We start from the raw sequence: 12,351 nt of genomic DNA on the forward strand, positions 1-12,351 counted from the left end.
CTAATCCAATCAACACATGATCCACCTATGATTCTTTAACTTCCAAGTCTCCTAATATTTGCCTCCATTCTATATATTGCACATCATTTACACTCATATGATATACACTGATAAAGTGCTCATTCAATAATTTCACTACATCCTTTGTAGTGGTCACTCTGTTACCATGAATATCCACCAGTGTTGACTTGTGCGGTTAGTCTAGTGGCTTTGCGTTTCGCAACCATATGTCTGGGGAAGGAGTATCCTAGATTCGATTCCCATCGGCGACGAGAGGAGCTTAAGGATCTTCCTCAGCCATAGTCAAGTTAGCCGGTCTTGGGCATGGACAGCAGGGTTTTCCCCTCAATTTATCTGGGGTTTTTCATCACGCAAACCGGCCCTGTGAACACACACATGGATACAGTCAGGAATACCTAAGACGATCCCTCCAGTCACAGGTCTGAGTTGTTAGCTATGCCAGTCCCAAGCCCAAATAAAAATAGGGGGGAAATTGAGGTGGTGCCGTATCTCCATGTAAAATGGGCTCACGGCCATTGATTCACCATACGAAATAAATAAAATAAATAAGTGTTGAGTTGTCAAAATTATTCTTCCTCTTGCTTGTCATATAACGAAAGAATTCCCTTCAATTAACCTTGGCCTGACTAGCCAATCTCCTCACATACTGCCCCTTTATGCCTTCCAAATGTTTCCAAGTTTAATCAAAATAATGACTGTCTGTCATTATTTTCACACTCACAAACAGTAATCAGTGTGATCTTTATCAGAGAGAAAACTACTGCCTTCAAGATGATAAATAAGAGTGATGTACTGGTGAGCTGTCACTAGGTGAAATGCTATGGAAAGTTAATAGCATAAAGGATACAGAAGTAGAATCAGTAGAAAATATGCTACTGATAAAATGGAAGAGGCAAAATTTGAGGAACTGTCTTACAGAATAAGAAAACTTCCAAAGTTGAAGGAAAAATATGATTTAAAATCTAACATTTCAGAATATAGTATCTGGATGTCACAGAAACCTGAAGAGAGTTTTCAAACTTATTTTTTATTAATAAGCCACAAGAATTTCCTTTTCAATTTAAACTATTGGAGTGTTTACAAATAAGGAGATAGAATCCCTAAATTTAGTCTGTGCATAAATTCTGAGTGACTGGTGAGTTTTTTTTTTTTTTTTTTTTTTTTTTTTTTTTTTTTTTTTTTTTGATACAGTGAATTTATTTCCAAGATTGCACAGAGCATTTTCTTCATTGTGAGATCTATTGTTCTTCAACTTTTATATTAATGATACTGAGACAGGTTTAACTAGAGATATACAAATGTTTGCAGATGATGTAAAATTGGATGGAATGAAGAGAAGTTAAGCAGATGTTGCAGCCTTGCAGGAAGACTTCAACAGATTATATGAACAGGTAAGTGAGTGATACTAAAATTTCGATGCTGCAAAGCATAAGGTTCTGAAATTTGGTAGGAATCAATAGGATGAAGGGAGTACATTTTGTGGGGAAATTTTGGAGGAGGTTGAGGAGACAAGAGACCTGGGAATGGTGCTGGACAAGGATCCAAGTTCAGGGGGCATATTACACAAGTTGTGAAGTCTTCACATCAGATTATGGTAATGATGCAGAGAACCTTAACATAAAGAAATAAAGAGATTATAGTTTCATTGTATAAAACCTTGATCAGGCTACATATGGATTATTGTGCACAGATTTGGTCTCTTGGTTTTCATGGTGATAAGGACATACTGGAAAATTAATCTTCTTTGACTGACTAAGGTTGTAACTGGTCTTTAGGATGTGAGATATGAGGACAGATTAAAGGAATGCAGTTAGCAAAGCCTGTGAATAGGAGGAAGAGAGGGGATATGATTTAGCCATATAAGCTGGTAAGGATTGGGTTGTTACTGGGTCAATATGGAAGAAATTTTTCATAGAATGGGAGAAGGGAGACAGAATGACAAGCCAGCCTTTGAAACTATTACAAGGTGAGCATGAACAAGGGAGCAATGGGCAGCTTCTTTTCATAGAGTGGCTAGTAAGTGGAATGTATTGCCTGACAGTGGTAAAGCTGATTATTTGCAGCCAAAGAAAATAGTATTTCAAAGGGTAGACGTGTGAATGATAGTTCATTTGAGGTGGTCTAGTGTGAAATAGTGACCAACACAACCAAATATACAGTTCGTTGCTGCCATAGGCCGGGGGGGGGGGGGGGTACAGGGGGTGATATTGAATTCATGCATCAGAAAAATAGTGCAATGAGTGCAGGGTTAGTGATTATTATGGGGGATTTTAATTATGGTGATATCAAATGGAAGGAGGAAATATCACTTGGCAAAAAGGAAATGGAATTCATACACCTTCTAAGAGATAATTACTTGAAACAGAACATAACTGAAGGGACTCATGGTGTGAGAGTGTTGGATCTTGTAATAGGTTCAGAGGACATATGCATAAGTAAGGTGTCTTCATTACCTCCAATTGGTGAGAGCAATAATGTGGTATTGACTTGGGAGGTTCCAAAATTTGTGGATTTCTCTCTTCAAAAGTCTATTACCCAAGTGAGGATATCTCTGTACTTGTAGCAATAACTAATATGAGAATTGAAGTTAATAAATCAGAGATCCTTAGTACATTGCAGAATTTAAATGCAAACACTGCTGTAGGTTTAGATGGAATATTAGCTCGGGTGTTGAGTGAATGTGCAAAGGAATTGTCAACGCCTCTTACTTGGTTATTTAACTTAAGTTTGAATTCCAGTGTGGTCCATAGGGAGTGAAATTTCCCAGGGAAATATTTCAGCTGTGTGATAGTGATGGAAGAACAAGAGGTCATCCCTGGAAGGAAAAGTGGTTCCTTTGCATAAAGGTGGCTCCAAGACTGCAGTAGTTAATTACAGACCAATTATCATGGAGTGGTAGTAAGAGTATTGGAAAAGTTGGTTAAGGCCAGAATTCAAGAATGGGCGGATCAGAATATGATGCTCTATAGGGACCAACATGCTTTTGTTAAAGATCGATCCTGCCTTAGCAATTTATTAACTTTTTATAATAGAATGACATCTGAGTTGGACAAGGGAAATGGCTACACAGTGATACTGAACTTCTGAATTTTGCTAAGACTTTTGACAGGATACCCCATGGAATATTGTTGCACAATTAGAGTAGATGAGGATGGATACTAAACTAGTGATATGTATAAGAGAATGGCTCATGGAGAGATACCAGAAAGTAGTGTATGGAGGAGCAGAGTCTAGGATGAGGCAGGTGACCAGTGATGTGCCTCATGGCTCTGTGCTTGGGCTGTTATTGTTTAATTTGTACATAAATGATATAGGAAATGGCTTGAAGGGAGATATTCAGTTGTTTGCTGATGATGCAAAGTTGGGTAGCACAATAAAAAATCAAGCTGATGTTGAAAGTTTGTAGGATGAAGTAAATAAGATGGCAAAATGGGCAAAAAGTAATGGATGTCAAATCAATGTGGAAAAGTATAAAGTTATGCATTTTAGGATTAAAAGATTACCAGCTGTGGACCACATTCATGGAATGGTACTCCAAGAGATTGATGAGGCTAGGGACTTGGGGATGTTGGTGGATAGGGAGATGAAATTCAGAGGGCAAATTGCTAAGGTGTTCAAGATTGCTCATAGGATTACTTGGTTATTGAAGAACACACTAATATCCAGAGATAAAGAGGTTATTATTCCCCTTTATAAGGCATTGATACTTCCACATTTGGATTACTGTGCTCAAGTCTGATCACCTGGATTCCTTGGAGATCAGGAGGTTTTGGAGAGGGTTCAGAGGATAACTAAGTTGGTGAGTGATGTAAAAAATGCTCCCTACATTGATAGATTGATTGTGGATTGCAGAGGTTAGTTGATAGGCAGAGAACAGGGGATATGATAGAAACATTTAAATTACTAAAATGTTTTTATAAGACTGATGCAGGGGAAATATTTCAGCTGTCTGATAGTGATGGAAGAACAAGAGGTCATCCCTAAAATTAAGGAAAAGTGTAGTTAACAAGTGTGTTAGAACTAGATTTTTTGCTTGGAGGGTGGTGAATGAGTGGAATGCATTACCTGACTCAGTTGTGAGTTCTTCGTCTGTAAATGAATTCAAGAAGAGGTATGATAGATATTGTTTTGATAGTTTGGGTCTCCCATGATGAGTCTACTGACTCCATGGGGATACCCATAATAGTAACCACCCAGCCTGGTTGGCCGAGTGGTTGGTGTATCCACTATCCAGCCAAAAGGCTGCGGGTTTGAATCCCGCTGTGGGCATGGATGTTTTTGATTGTCTGTGGAAATACTAGTGGTGGTTGGTAGCGGGCTGCAGATGCCTTTTAAGTAGTTGCGGTTAGTAATAGTTGGTGGAGACAGAGAGATGTAGAGCAAGTACCCTCCCTCGATGAGTCTTTGGACTCCCTGGAGGTGTCACGTAATAATAATAATAATAATCTCATCTCAACTTCCTTTTTCCCTCTAATAATAATAATAATAATAATAATAAAAGCAGACACTATAAATACAATTAAAGCACAGTTTGATAAGCTTTATAGGTAACAGTGTGTACCTTCCATGGCAAGTCATTCAACTCCATGAAGATCTGGCATTAATAATAATGATAATAATAATAAAACCTCCATTCTTAATCTGATTAAATAACTGAAGTGAACATGAGGAAAAAGTATAATGGATTAGTCTATAAATTAAGATATGTTAAAAGTGACAAATTCTGCACCTAGAGTCAGGAAAGAAAATCAAGCATTAGTTAAATGGATGAATATCATCATTAATTATTATTATTATTATTATACCAATTCTATACCAAGCAAGGAAGACAAAAACAGAGAAAAACTACAAGTTCTTGTGGACAAAGAATTCCCAGAGATTTTTGAGAAAGAGCGAAAACACTCGAATATACATAATTACAAGTGAATCCGACTTACACAGCCTACCAATATAAAACTAACTCTTTACATCCTTAAGAAAAAGATTAGAACTCATTTAAAAACTATATAATGGAGATCTCAAACAGAGGCGAATATATCCAGTCAGACAACATAAACTTCAAGGTCTTTGACTCTTTGAAGAAATGGTCAGACAACAATTCCACCAACACCAACTTCACTATCATACACACAAACATAAGAAGTATAAAAAAACACTGGCTAACATTGATAACACAGCTCAATTATACCATGATAAACATAGATGCGCTAATACTGACCGAAGTTGCAATAAATGACACAGAAATTTACGCATACAACATAAATAATTATCAAACCTACAACTTATGTAGACCAAACAAAAGAGGAGGTGGAACTGTGGCATTTATCAAAGAAAAATACAATGTGAGAAAAACAAACTCACTTTGAACATGCGGAAACACTAATTTTAGAACTCACAAATAATCACAATAGTATCAAATACACAATAAACAGACTCCCAGATAATAATCCACTCAGTTTTCTTCACGAGTTAGAAACATGGCTAAGCGGCATCAAACCGTGTACAACACACAGGCTCATCCTAATAGGAGACATTAACATAAATACTCTAGACCACGCTTCTTCAACCACTAACACATATCTTGATATACTAAGTCAGTACAACATAAACCCTACCATTAACACACCAACAAGAGAAGAAATACTCAATAACTCACTAACACAATCATGCATTGATCATATCAACATACGGGCTCTCATCCATACATATACATCATCAGTAATTAACGTAAAAATTGCCGATCACTACTTTGTCTCAACTTCGTTTTATTACGTTTCCTACCCCCCCCCTCCCACCACCACAAAAGTCGACAAAACTCGATCATACCAAAGAGCATTGTCGATAACCAAGTAAAAAATACAGACTGGAATTTCCTACTTAAAATAAACGATCCTGTAACATTATACAAGAATTTTCAACTAATGTTCACAGAAATATACAAAAAAGCAACAAAACCTACACCAACGAGGTGACAAACAGACAGCAACCCATGGATAAATGACGACATACTAAATACTATTACTGAAAAAGAAAATCTATGGAAAAAACTTAAAAAGTCACCCAATAACACACATTTACAAACATTATACAAAAACACAAGAAATAAACTAACAACAAAAATTCGTAGGGCAAAAAGACGATACTACTTCCAAACATTCATGGAATATAACAACAACATTAAGCAAACATGGGCTACACTCAACGAATTAATAACCCGAAAAAAGAAAACTTCAGCACAAAATTTTATTGCAAAAAGCTTCGGTCAGGACACAAACCAAGAGGAACTTGCAGACTCACTCAACCATGCTTTCACAAACAACATCACACAACTCAAAAAAGACAAACTACTAACGATCAACAAAAAACTATCGACACAAAGTCAACAACAAATGATTTATTTTCCACCCATAACAAAACAAGAACTGAAAGAAGCAATCCTATAACTAAAACCAAAGACCACTCCAGGAATAGACAAAATAAGACTCACAGACCTTATAACACATTTTGAACAAAAAATCCAATACTTTTGAAACTCGTGAACATAATATTCGACATAGGCATTATTCCACAACAACTAAAAACTGCAGTAATTACACCAATATACAAACACGGCAAAAGAAACGATACTCAGAACTAGACCAATAGCTACACTACCAGTCATCTCAAAAATTCTAGAAAAAATAATACACACCAGACTACAGAACTATTTACAGAAGTACATCATCATCTCACAAAACCAATACGGATTTCAGAAAATAAAAAGCACCATTACTTTATTAGAAGACATCGCCAACACAATAAAACTCTTGACAAAAACAAGTATGCTGTCCTCATACTGCTGGACCTAACCAAAGCATTTGACACACTTGAACATGACATACTACTCACCAAACTATACTCAATAGGTATAAGAGGAACACTGCATACATGGTTCAAGAACTACCTCTCAAACAGACCACAAGTAACAAAAATATGTACATGACACAGTCGGAGTATACAAGTAAAACATGGTGTACCTCAAGGTGCCATATTATCACCCACTCTATTCAACATATACATTAATGATGTTCATAACATATCCATAAGAAGTCAAATATTTCAATATGCAGATGACACTGCACTACTAGCAATCCACACAGACATTAACACAGCTCTCTGCATAGCACAACAAGACCTAAACAAAATCACAACATACTTCCACCAAAACGCAATTCTAATCAACGGCACCAAAACACAGATGTTGATAATACACAACCCAAGAATCATATGCCCTACATCACTATCGATACATTGTCACACATACTGCTGCATTAAGAGCAAAAATACCTGCCAATGTTCCGAAATCAAACCTGTAACACACGCAAAATACCTCGGTCTCTATATAGATTCCCACCTTAAATGGACAAAACATATAGAATACCTACACACTAAACTCCGGATCATCGCAGCAACACTCTTCCAAGTTAAAGATATTATTCCACCCAACATAAAAAAAACTCCTATATCATGGTATCTGCGAATCCCTACTCAGATACGGAATAACAGTCTATGCAAATACATCAAACAGCCACCTAACAAAATTAGAAACACTACACAGGAAAATCGTGTCAACAGTGATCTGGACACCTTACACGCAACAACCAATATCCGACAAGCACATGGCGATACACAAAATTCTGAGCATTAAAAACCTGAAACACTACATGACATTAACAAGGAATTATTTCAACATCACCTACCGAAACAACAGAGACACATATCATATAACACGACCTACAACAACTCTCTACATCCCCACACCCTTCAACAACTCATACGGTTCATTTGTGAGATCACATCAGATACCCACGCAACTCAACAACCTACCAAGAAAGTTAAAACACGTAGATAACTACAGAACATTAAAAAACGAACTCTGGAAAATATACCAACAAAGTTAAGAAACCATTAACACTAATATACACATTATAAATCACTAGCATCCAATGCCTACACCCCACACATAAACAGTAGCAACAACACAAATAGTGAAGGCTAAATCCCACTCTCTTCATAAAAGCTAACCCAAGCTTCGAAGTAGGTGGGATTAACTTGCCTCACTCATCTACAAGTAATCAGCAGATGCAGAAATTTGTATGAATAATCACTCTTTCTCAAACTTTAAAAATAAAAAATATATCTAAATAAAAATTAATGAGAAATAATAAAATGTTAAAAATTTTTTTTTAAAAAAATTTTAATTAATAATTAAAAACATCTGTAATGATCATCATTATGAATATTATAATAATATACATTATAAACAGTTATTGTTATTATTATTTTAAAAAAAACTTTATGTACAAGAAAGTATTTGTTATGCAAAGTTGTGTTCATATAATGTATGTAATTTATCTGAAAAAAAAAAAATGTATATTCTATATTCAAAAATTCTGTATAACCTTTATTGTAAATATTAGAAGAACATGTGTTGTAAATATATAATACAGAGGCAAAAAAGTATTATTAAAAATTTTAATTGAAATTCAATGTAGAAAATGTAGCACTTTGTGCTGAATTCTGTAAAATTATAAGTTGCAATGTCACTCAAGATGTTTATTGTATGTGTAAATATTTTAGCAGATCAATAAAAATATTATCATATCAAAAAAAAAAAAAAAAAAAAAAAAAACCTAACACCACCAGGGAGTCCAAAGACTCATTGAGGGAGGGGACCTACTCTACAACTCTCTGTCTCCACCACTCAATCCACCAACGAACTGCAATTACACCAACGCCATCTACAACCCATCTCCACCGCTACTATTTTCACAGACAATCACAAACATCCATGCCCATGGCAGGATTCGAACCTGCAACCTTTGGGCTGGAGAGCAGATATGCCAACCAGGCCAACAATTAAGCTGCAAAAAAAAAAAAAAGAAAAAGAAAAGAAACAATAGTGGACAATAGGAATTACCTCCCTACCATCGGTATTCATTAATACCGATGGTAGGGAGTAACTGAATCAGTCAAAATAGTAGAATTACTAAGTGAACACTTGCAAGAATATATATATATAATGCCAGCCTGGTAGGCCGAGTGGATAGCATATCCACTCTCCAGTCAAAAGGCCACAGGTTCAAAACCCACTATGGACATGGATGTTTGTGGCTGTCTGTGAAAATACTAGTGGTGGTGGTCGGCGGTAGATGCCATGGTGTAGTTACGGTCAGATGGTTATTGAATGGTGGAGACAGAATTGTAGAGCAGGTGTCCTCCCTCTATGAGTTGCTGGACTCCCTGGAGGTGTCAAATAATAATAATAAATAATAACAATAATATATCATCTGGGTGTTGATACTGCAGGAACAAGAGAGCCAAAGGCTTATAAGGGAACTGAGGTAAATGAAATGGAGGTGCATAGCATAATACAGAACACTACTATGAATACAGCTGTGGGACTAGATGGTATACCAGCATGAGTTTTATGTGAAGCAGCGAGGGAATGGTCAGTGCCCTTGATCATATTGTTTAATCTAAGTCTCAGCTCTGGGTTAGTCCCAAGGGGGTGGAAAGAGGGGAGAAAATAGTTCCACTGCATGAAGGAGGTTCCAAGAATGATGTAGCAAATTACTGACTGATCAGCATATCAGGAGTTGTCAAAGTATTGGAGAAGTTGGTCAAGAGCAAAATACAGGAATGGATAGATGCAAATGAGATTCTGTAATCTAAGTCTCAGCTCTGGGTTAGTCCCAAGGGGGTGGAAAGAGGGGAGAAAATAGTTCCACTGCATGAAGGAGGTTCCAAGAATGATGTAGCAAATTACTGACTGATCAGCATATCAGGAGTTGTCAAAGTATTGGAGAAGTTGGTCAAGAGCAAAATACAGGAATGGATAGATGCAAATGAGATTCTGTATGGGGGGGGGGGAGCATGGTTTTGTAAAGGGTAGGTCATGCCTCAGTAACTTGTTCACATTTTATAATACAGTGACAGCTGAGTTGGATAAAGATAATGGGTCCAGCAGTGATACTGCTGAACTTTGCAAAGACCTTTTACAGGATACCATACCATGGTATCTAATCAGGAAACTGCAGTTTATTCAGGAGTAGATTCCAAAAGAAGGCCTGTAACTTGTGGCTTGCCATGGGGTTCTGTTTTTAGACTACTACTGTTTAATTTGTACATCAATGATATAGAAAAGGATCTGAGAGCAACTGTTCAGTTATTTGTCAATGATGCAAAGCTGGGCAGAGCAATAGTTAATACAGATGATGTCAAAATTTTGCAGGATGATTTGAATAGATTGGCAGCCAAGAAAAAGAAGAATGGATATCAGTTTAATGTGGCAAAATGTAAGGTTATGCATTTTGGGATGAAAAGATTACCAGCTGCAAACCACATTGGTGGAACTACTCCAGCTCATCAGGTCACTTGGTTACTAAAGAATACTTTGATGAGCAGAGACATGCAGGTTATCGTTCCTCTTTATTGAGTCTTGATAAGGTGCCATCTTGACTAATACACACACAGATCTGGGTGCCAGGGTTTCTTTGTGATGAGGAAGAGGTGGAGAGGATCCAGAGGCAAGTGACCAAGATAATAGCAGGTCTATGGAATGAACCTTACAAGAACAGATTGAAGATTTGTTGATTACAGAAATTGGTTGATGGGTAGAAAAGGAGTAATGTGATTGAGACATGCAAATTACTGATGGGTTTTTACAAAATTAATTCATAGGAAATTATTCAGAAGAGGTCTGGTGGTGGGCAAACTAGGGTCCATCCAATTGAAACTGAGTATGAGTGTAGTTAGCAAGGGTATGACGACTATGTTTTTTTGCTTAGAGAGTAGTGAATGAAAGGAATGCAAGGGTTGTTTGAAAAGTTTGGTAAAAAAAATAAGTTAAACACATTTTTTTTTGGAAAAAATCACCTTTATTTCTCAACATAGTCCCCATCTTGGTCTACACATTTGGTCCAACGAATTTCCAATTTTTTCATCCCAACTAAAAAGTAAGATATGTCAAATTGTGCAAAATAGTCATTGACAGCCATGATGACCCTTGTTCGAAGAAAATATTTTCCCACCGAGCCAAATTTTTAGGTTTGGGAACAAGAAGAAGTCTGGAAAATATGATGGATGTGGAACAAATTCAAACCTCAATTCATGCAATTTTGCCATTGTGACAGCCGATGTGTGAGACGGTGCATTAGCTTGATGAAAGAGCACTTTTTGTGCGCAATCTTCACCATTTTTTTCTTCTCTTAAATGGTCCAACAATGACGAATAATAGATCCTATGTTGTTATTGTTTTACCCTTTTCCAAATAGTCTATCATGATAATTCCTTTGGAATCCCAAAAAATTGAGGGCCATCACTTTCCCAGGTGACAAAACGGTCTTCGCTTTTTTCGATGCTCTTTCACCAAGAATTGTCCACTGTTTTGACTGCTTCTTGGACTCAGGTGTGGCCAAATTGACGCAAAAAATCCTGCGAATTGCGATTAAACATCACCAAACACTGCTTTGATGTCTTTTTGCATGCGTTTATGATCGACAGTCAACAATTGTGGTACCCATGATGCACACATGGCTTTTTCACATACAATTTTTCGCGCAGGATAGTATACACCCATTCAGATGAGGTAACTATAATCTCAGCAATCTCATGCACTTTCACTTGGCAGTCTTCCAGAATGATACCATGGATTTTGTCAATTATTTCCTTCATAGTGACCTCAATCAGATGTCCAGAGCACGCTTCATCTTCAATAGACTTACGACCATGTTTAAACTCATTTATCAAAAATAATAATAATAAATAATCTATAATGCTGGCGCAGAGTCCCCATGAACTGCATTTAACTCGACCGATCTGTGTGGCCATCCACTTCTTCAAATAAAAGTGTTTTATCACTGCACAAAACTTGTTTTTCTCCATTTTTATGAAAAATGCAAACACCAACATTTTAAATGTTTGCTAAAAGAGAACTACGTGTTGCTTGTGGCTAAATTTTTCCGGGGGTCATGTAAAAAAAAATTATACATGCCGACGCTGGTATGAATGAACAAAATGCGTCACCATCTATTGGAAATTTACCAAACTTTTCAAACAACCCTCATAGGTTGCTAGAATCTGTTATGGGTGCCATAACTGTGGATGAGTTCAAAGCAGGACGTGATAGATATTGTACAAATGTTGGATAGCTTTCCTGACATGATGTTTAGGGCTTCTCTAGATGAGTCCAAGGACTCTTTGAAGTTGACTGTAATAATGATAATAAACAAAACTAGTAATTAGCTTACGGAATTAACAATGCATGTAAAGGATATTAATTAAAGGCAA

The 12,351-nt window shown here is 36.7% G+C and overlaps 1 protein-coding gene across 1 annotated transcript in view; it reads right to left on the reverse strand.

Moving 5' to 3' along the window:
* LOC150102604 (tectonin beta-propeller repeat-containing protein 2) overlaps window positions 1-12,351 on the reverse strand; it is a 364,776-nt gene that overhangs the window by 76,482 nt on the left and 275,943 nt on the right. The gene's annotated exons all lie outside the window — the stretch shown is intronic.

The sequence above is a fragment of the Typopeltis vanoorti genome, chromosome 10 (assembly GCF_054136105.1).
Source record: "Typopeltis vanoorti isolate ZY-2024b chromosome 10, IOZ_Tvanoo_1.0, whole genome shotgun sequence".
NCBI classification, from domain to species: domain Eukaryota; kingdom Metazoa; phylum Arthropoda; class Arachnida; order Uropygi; family Thelyphonidae; genus Typopeltis; species Typopeltis vanoorti.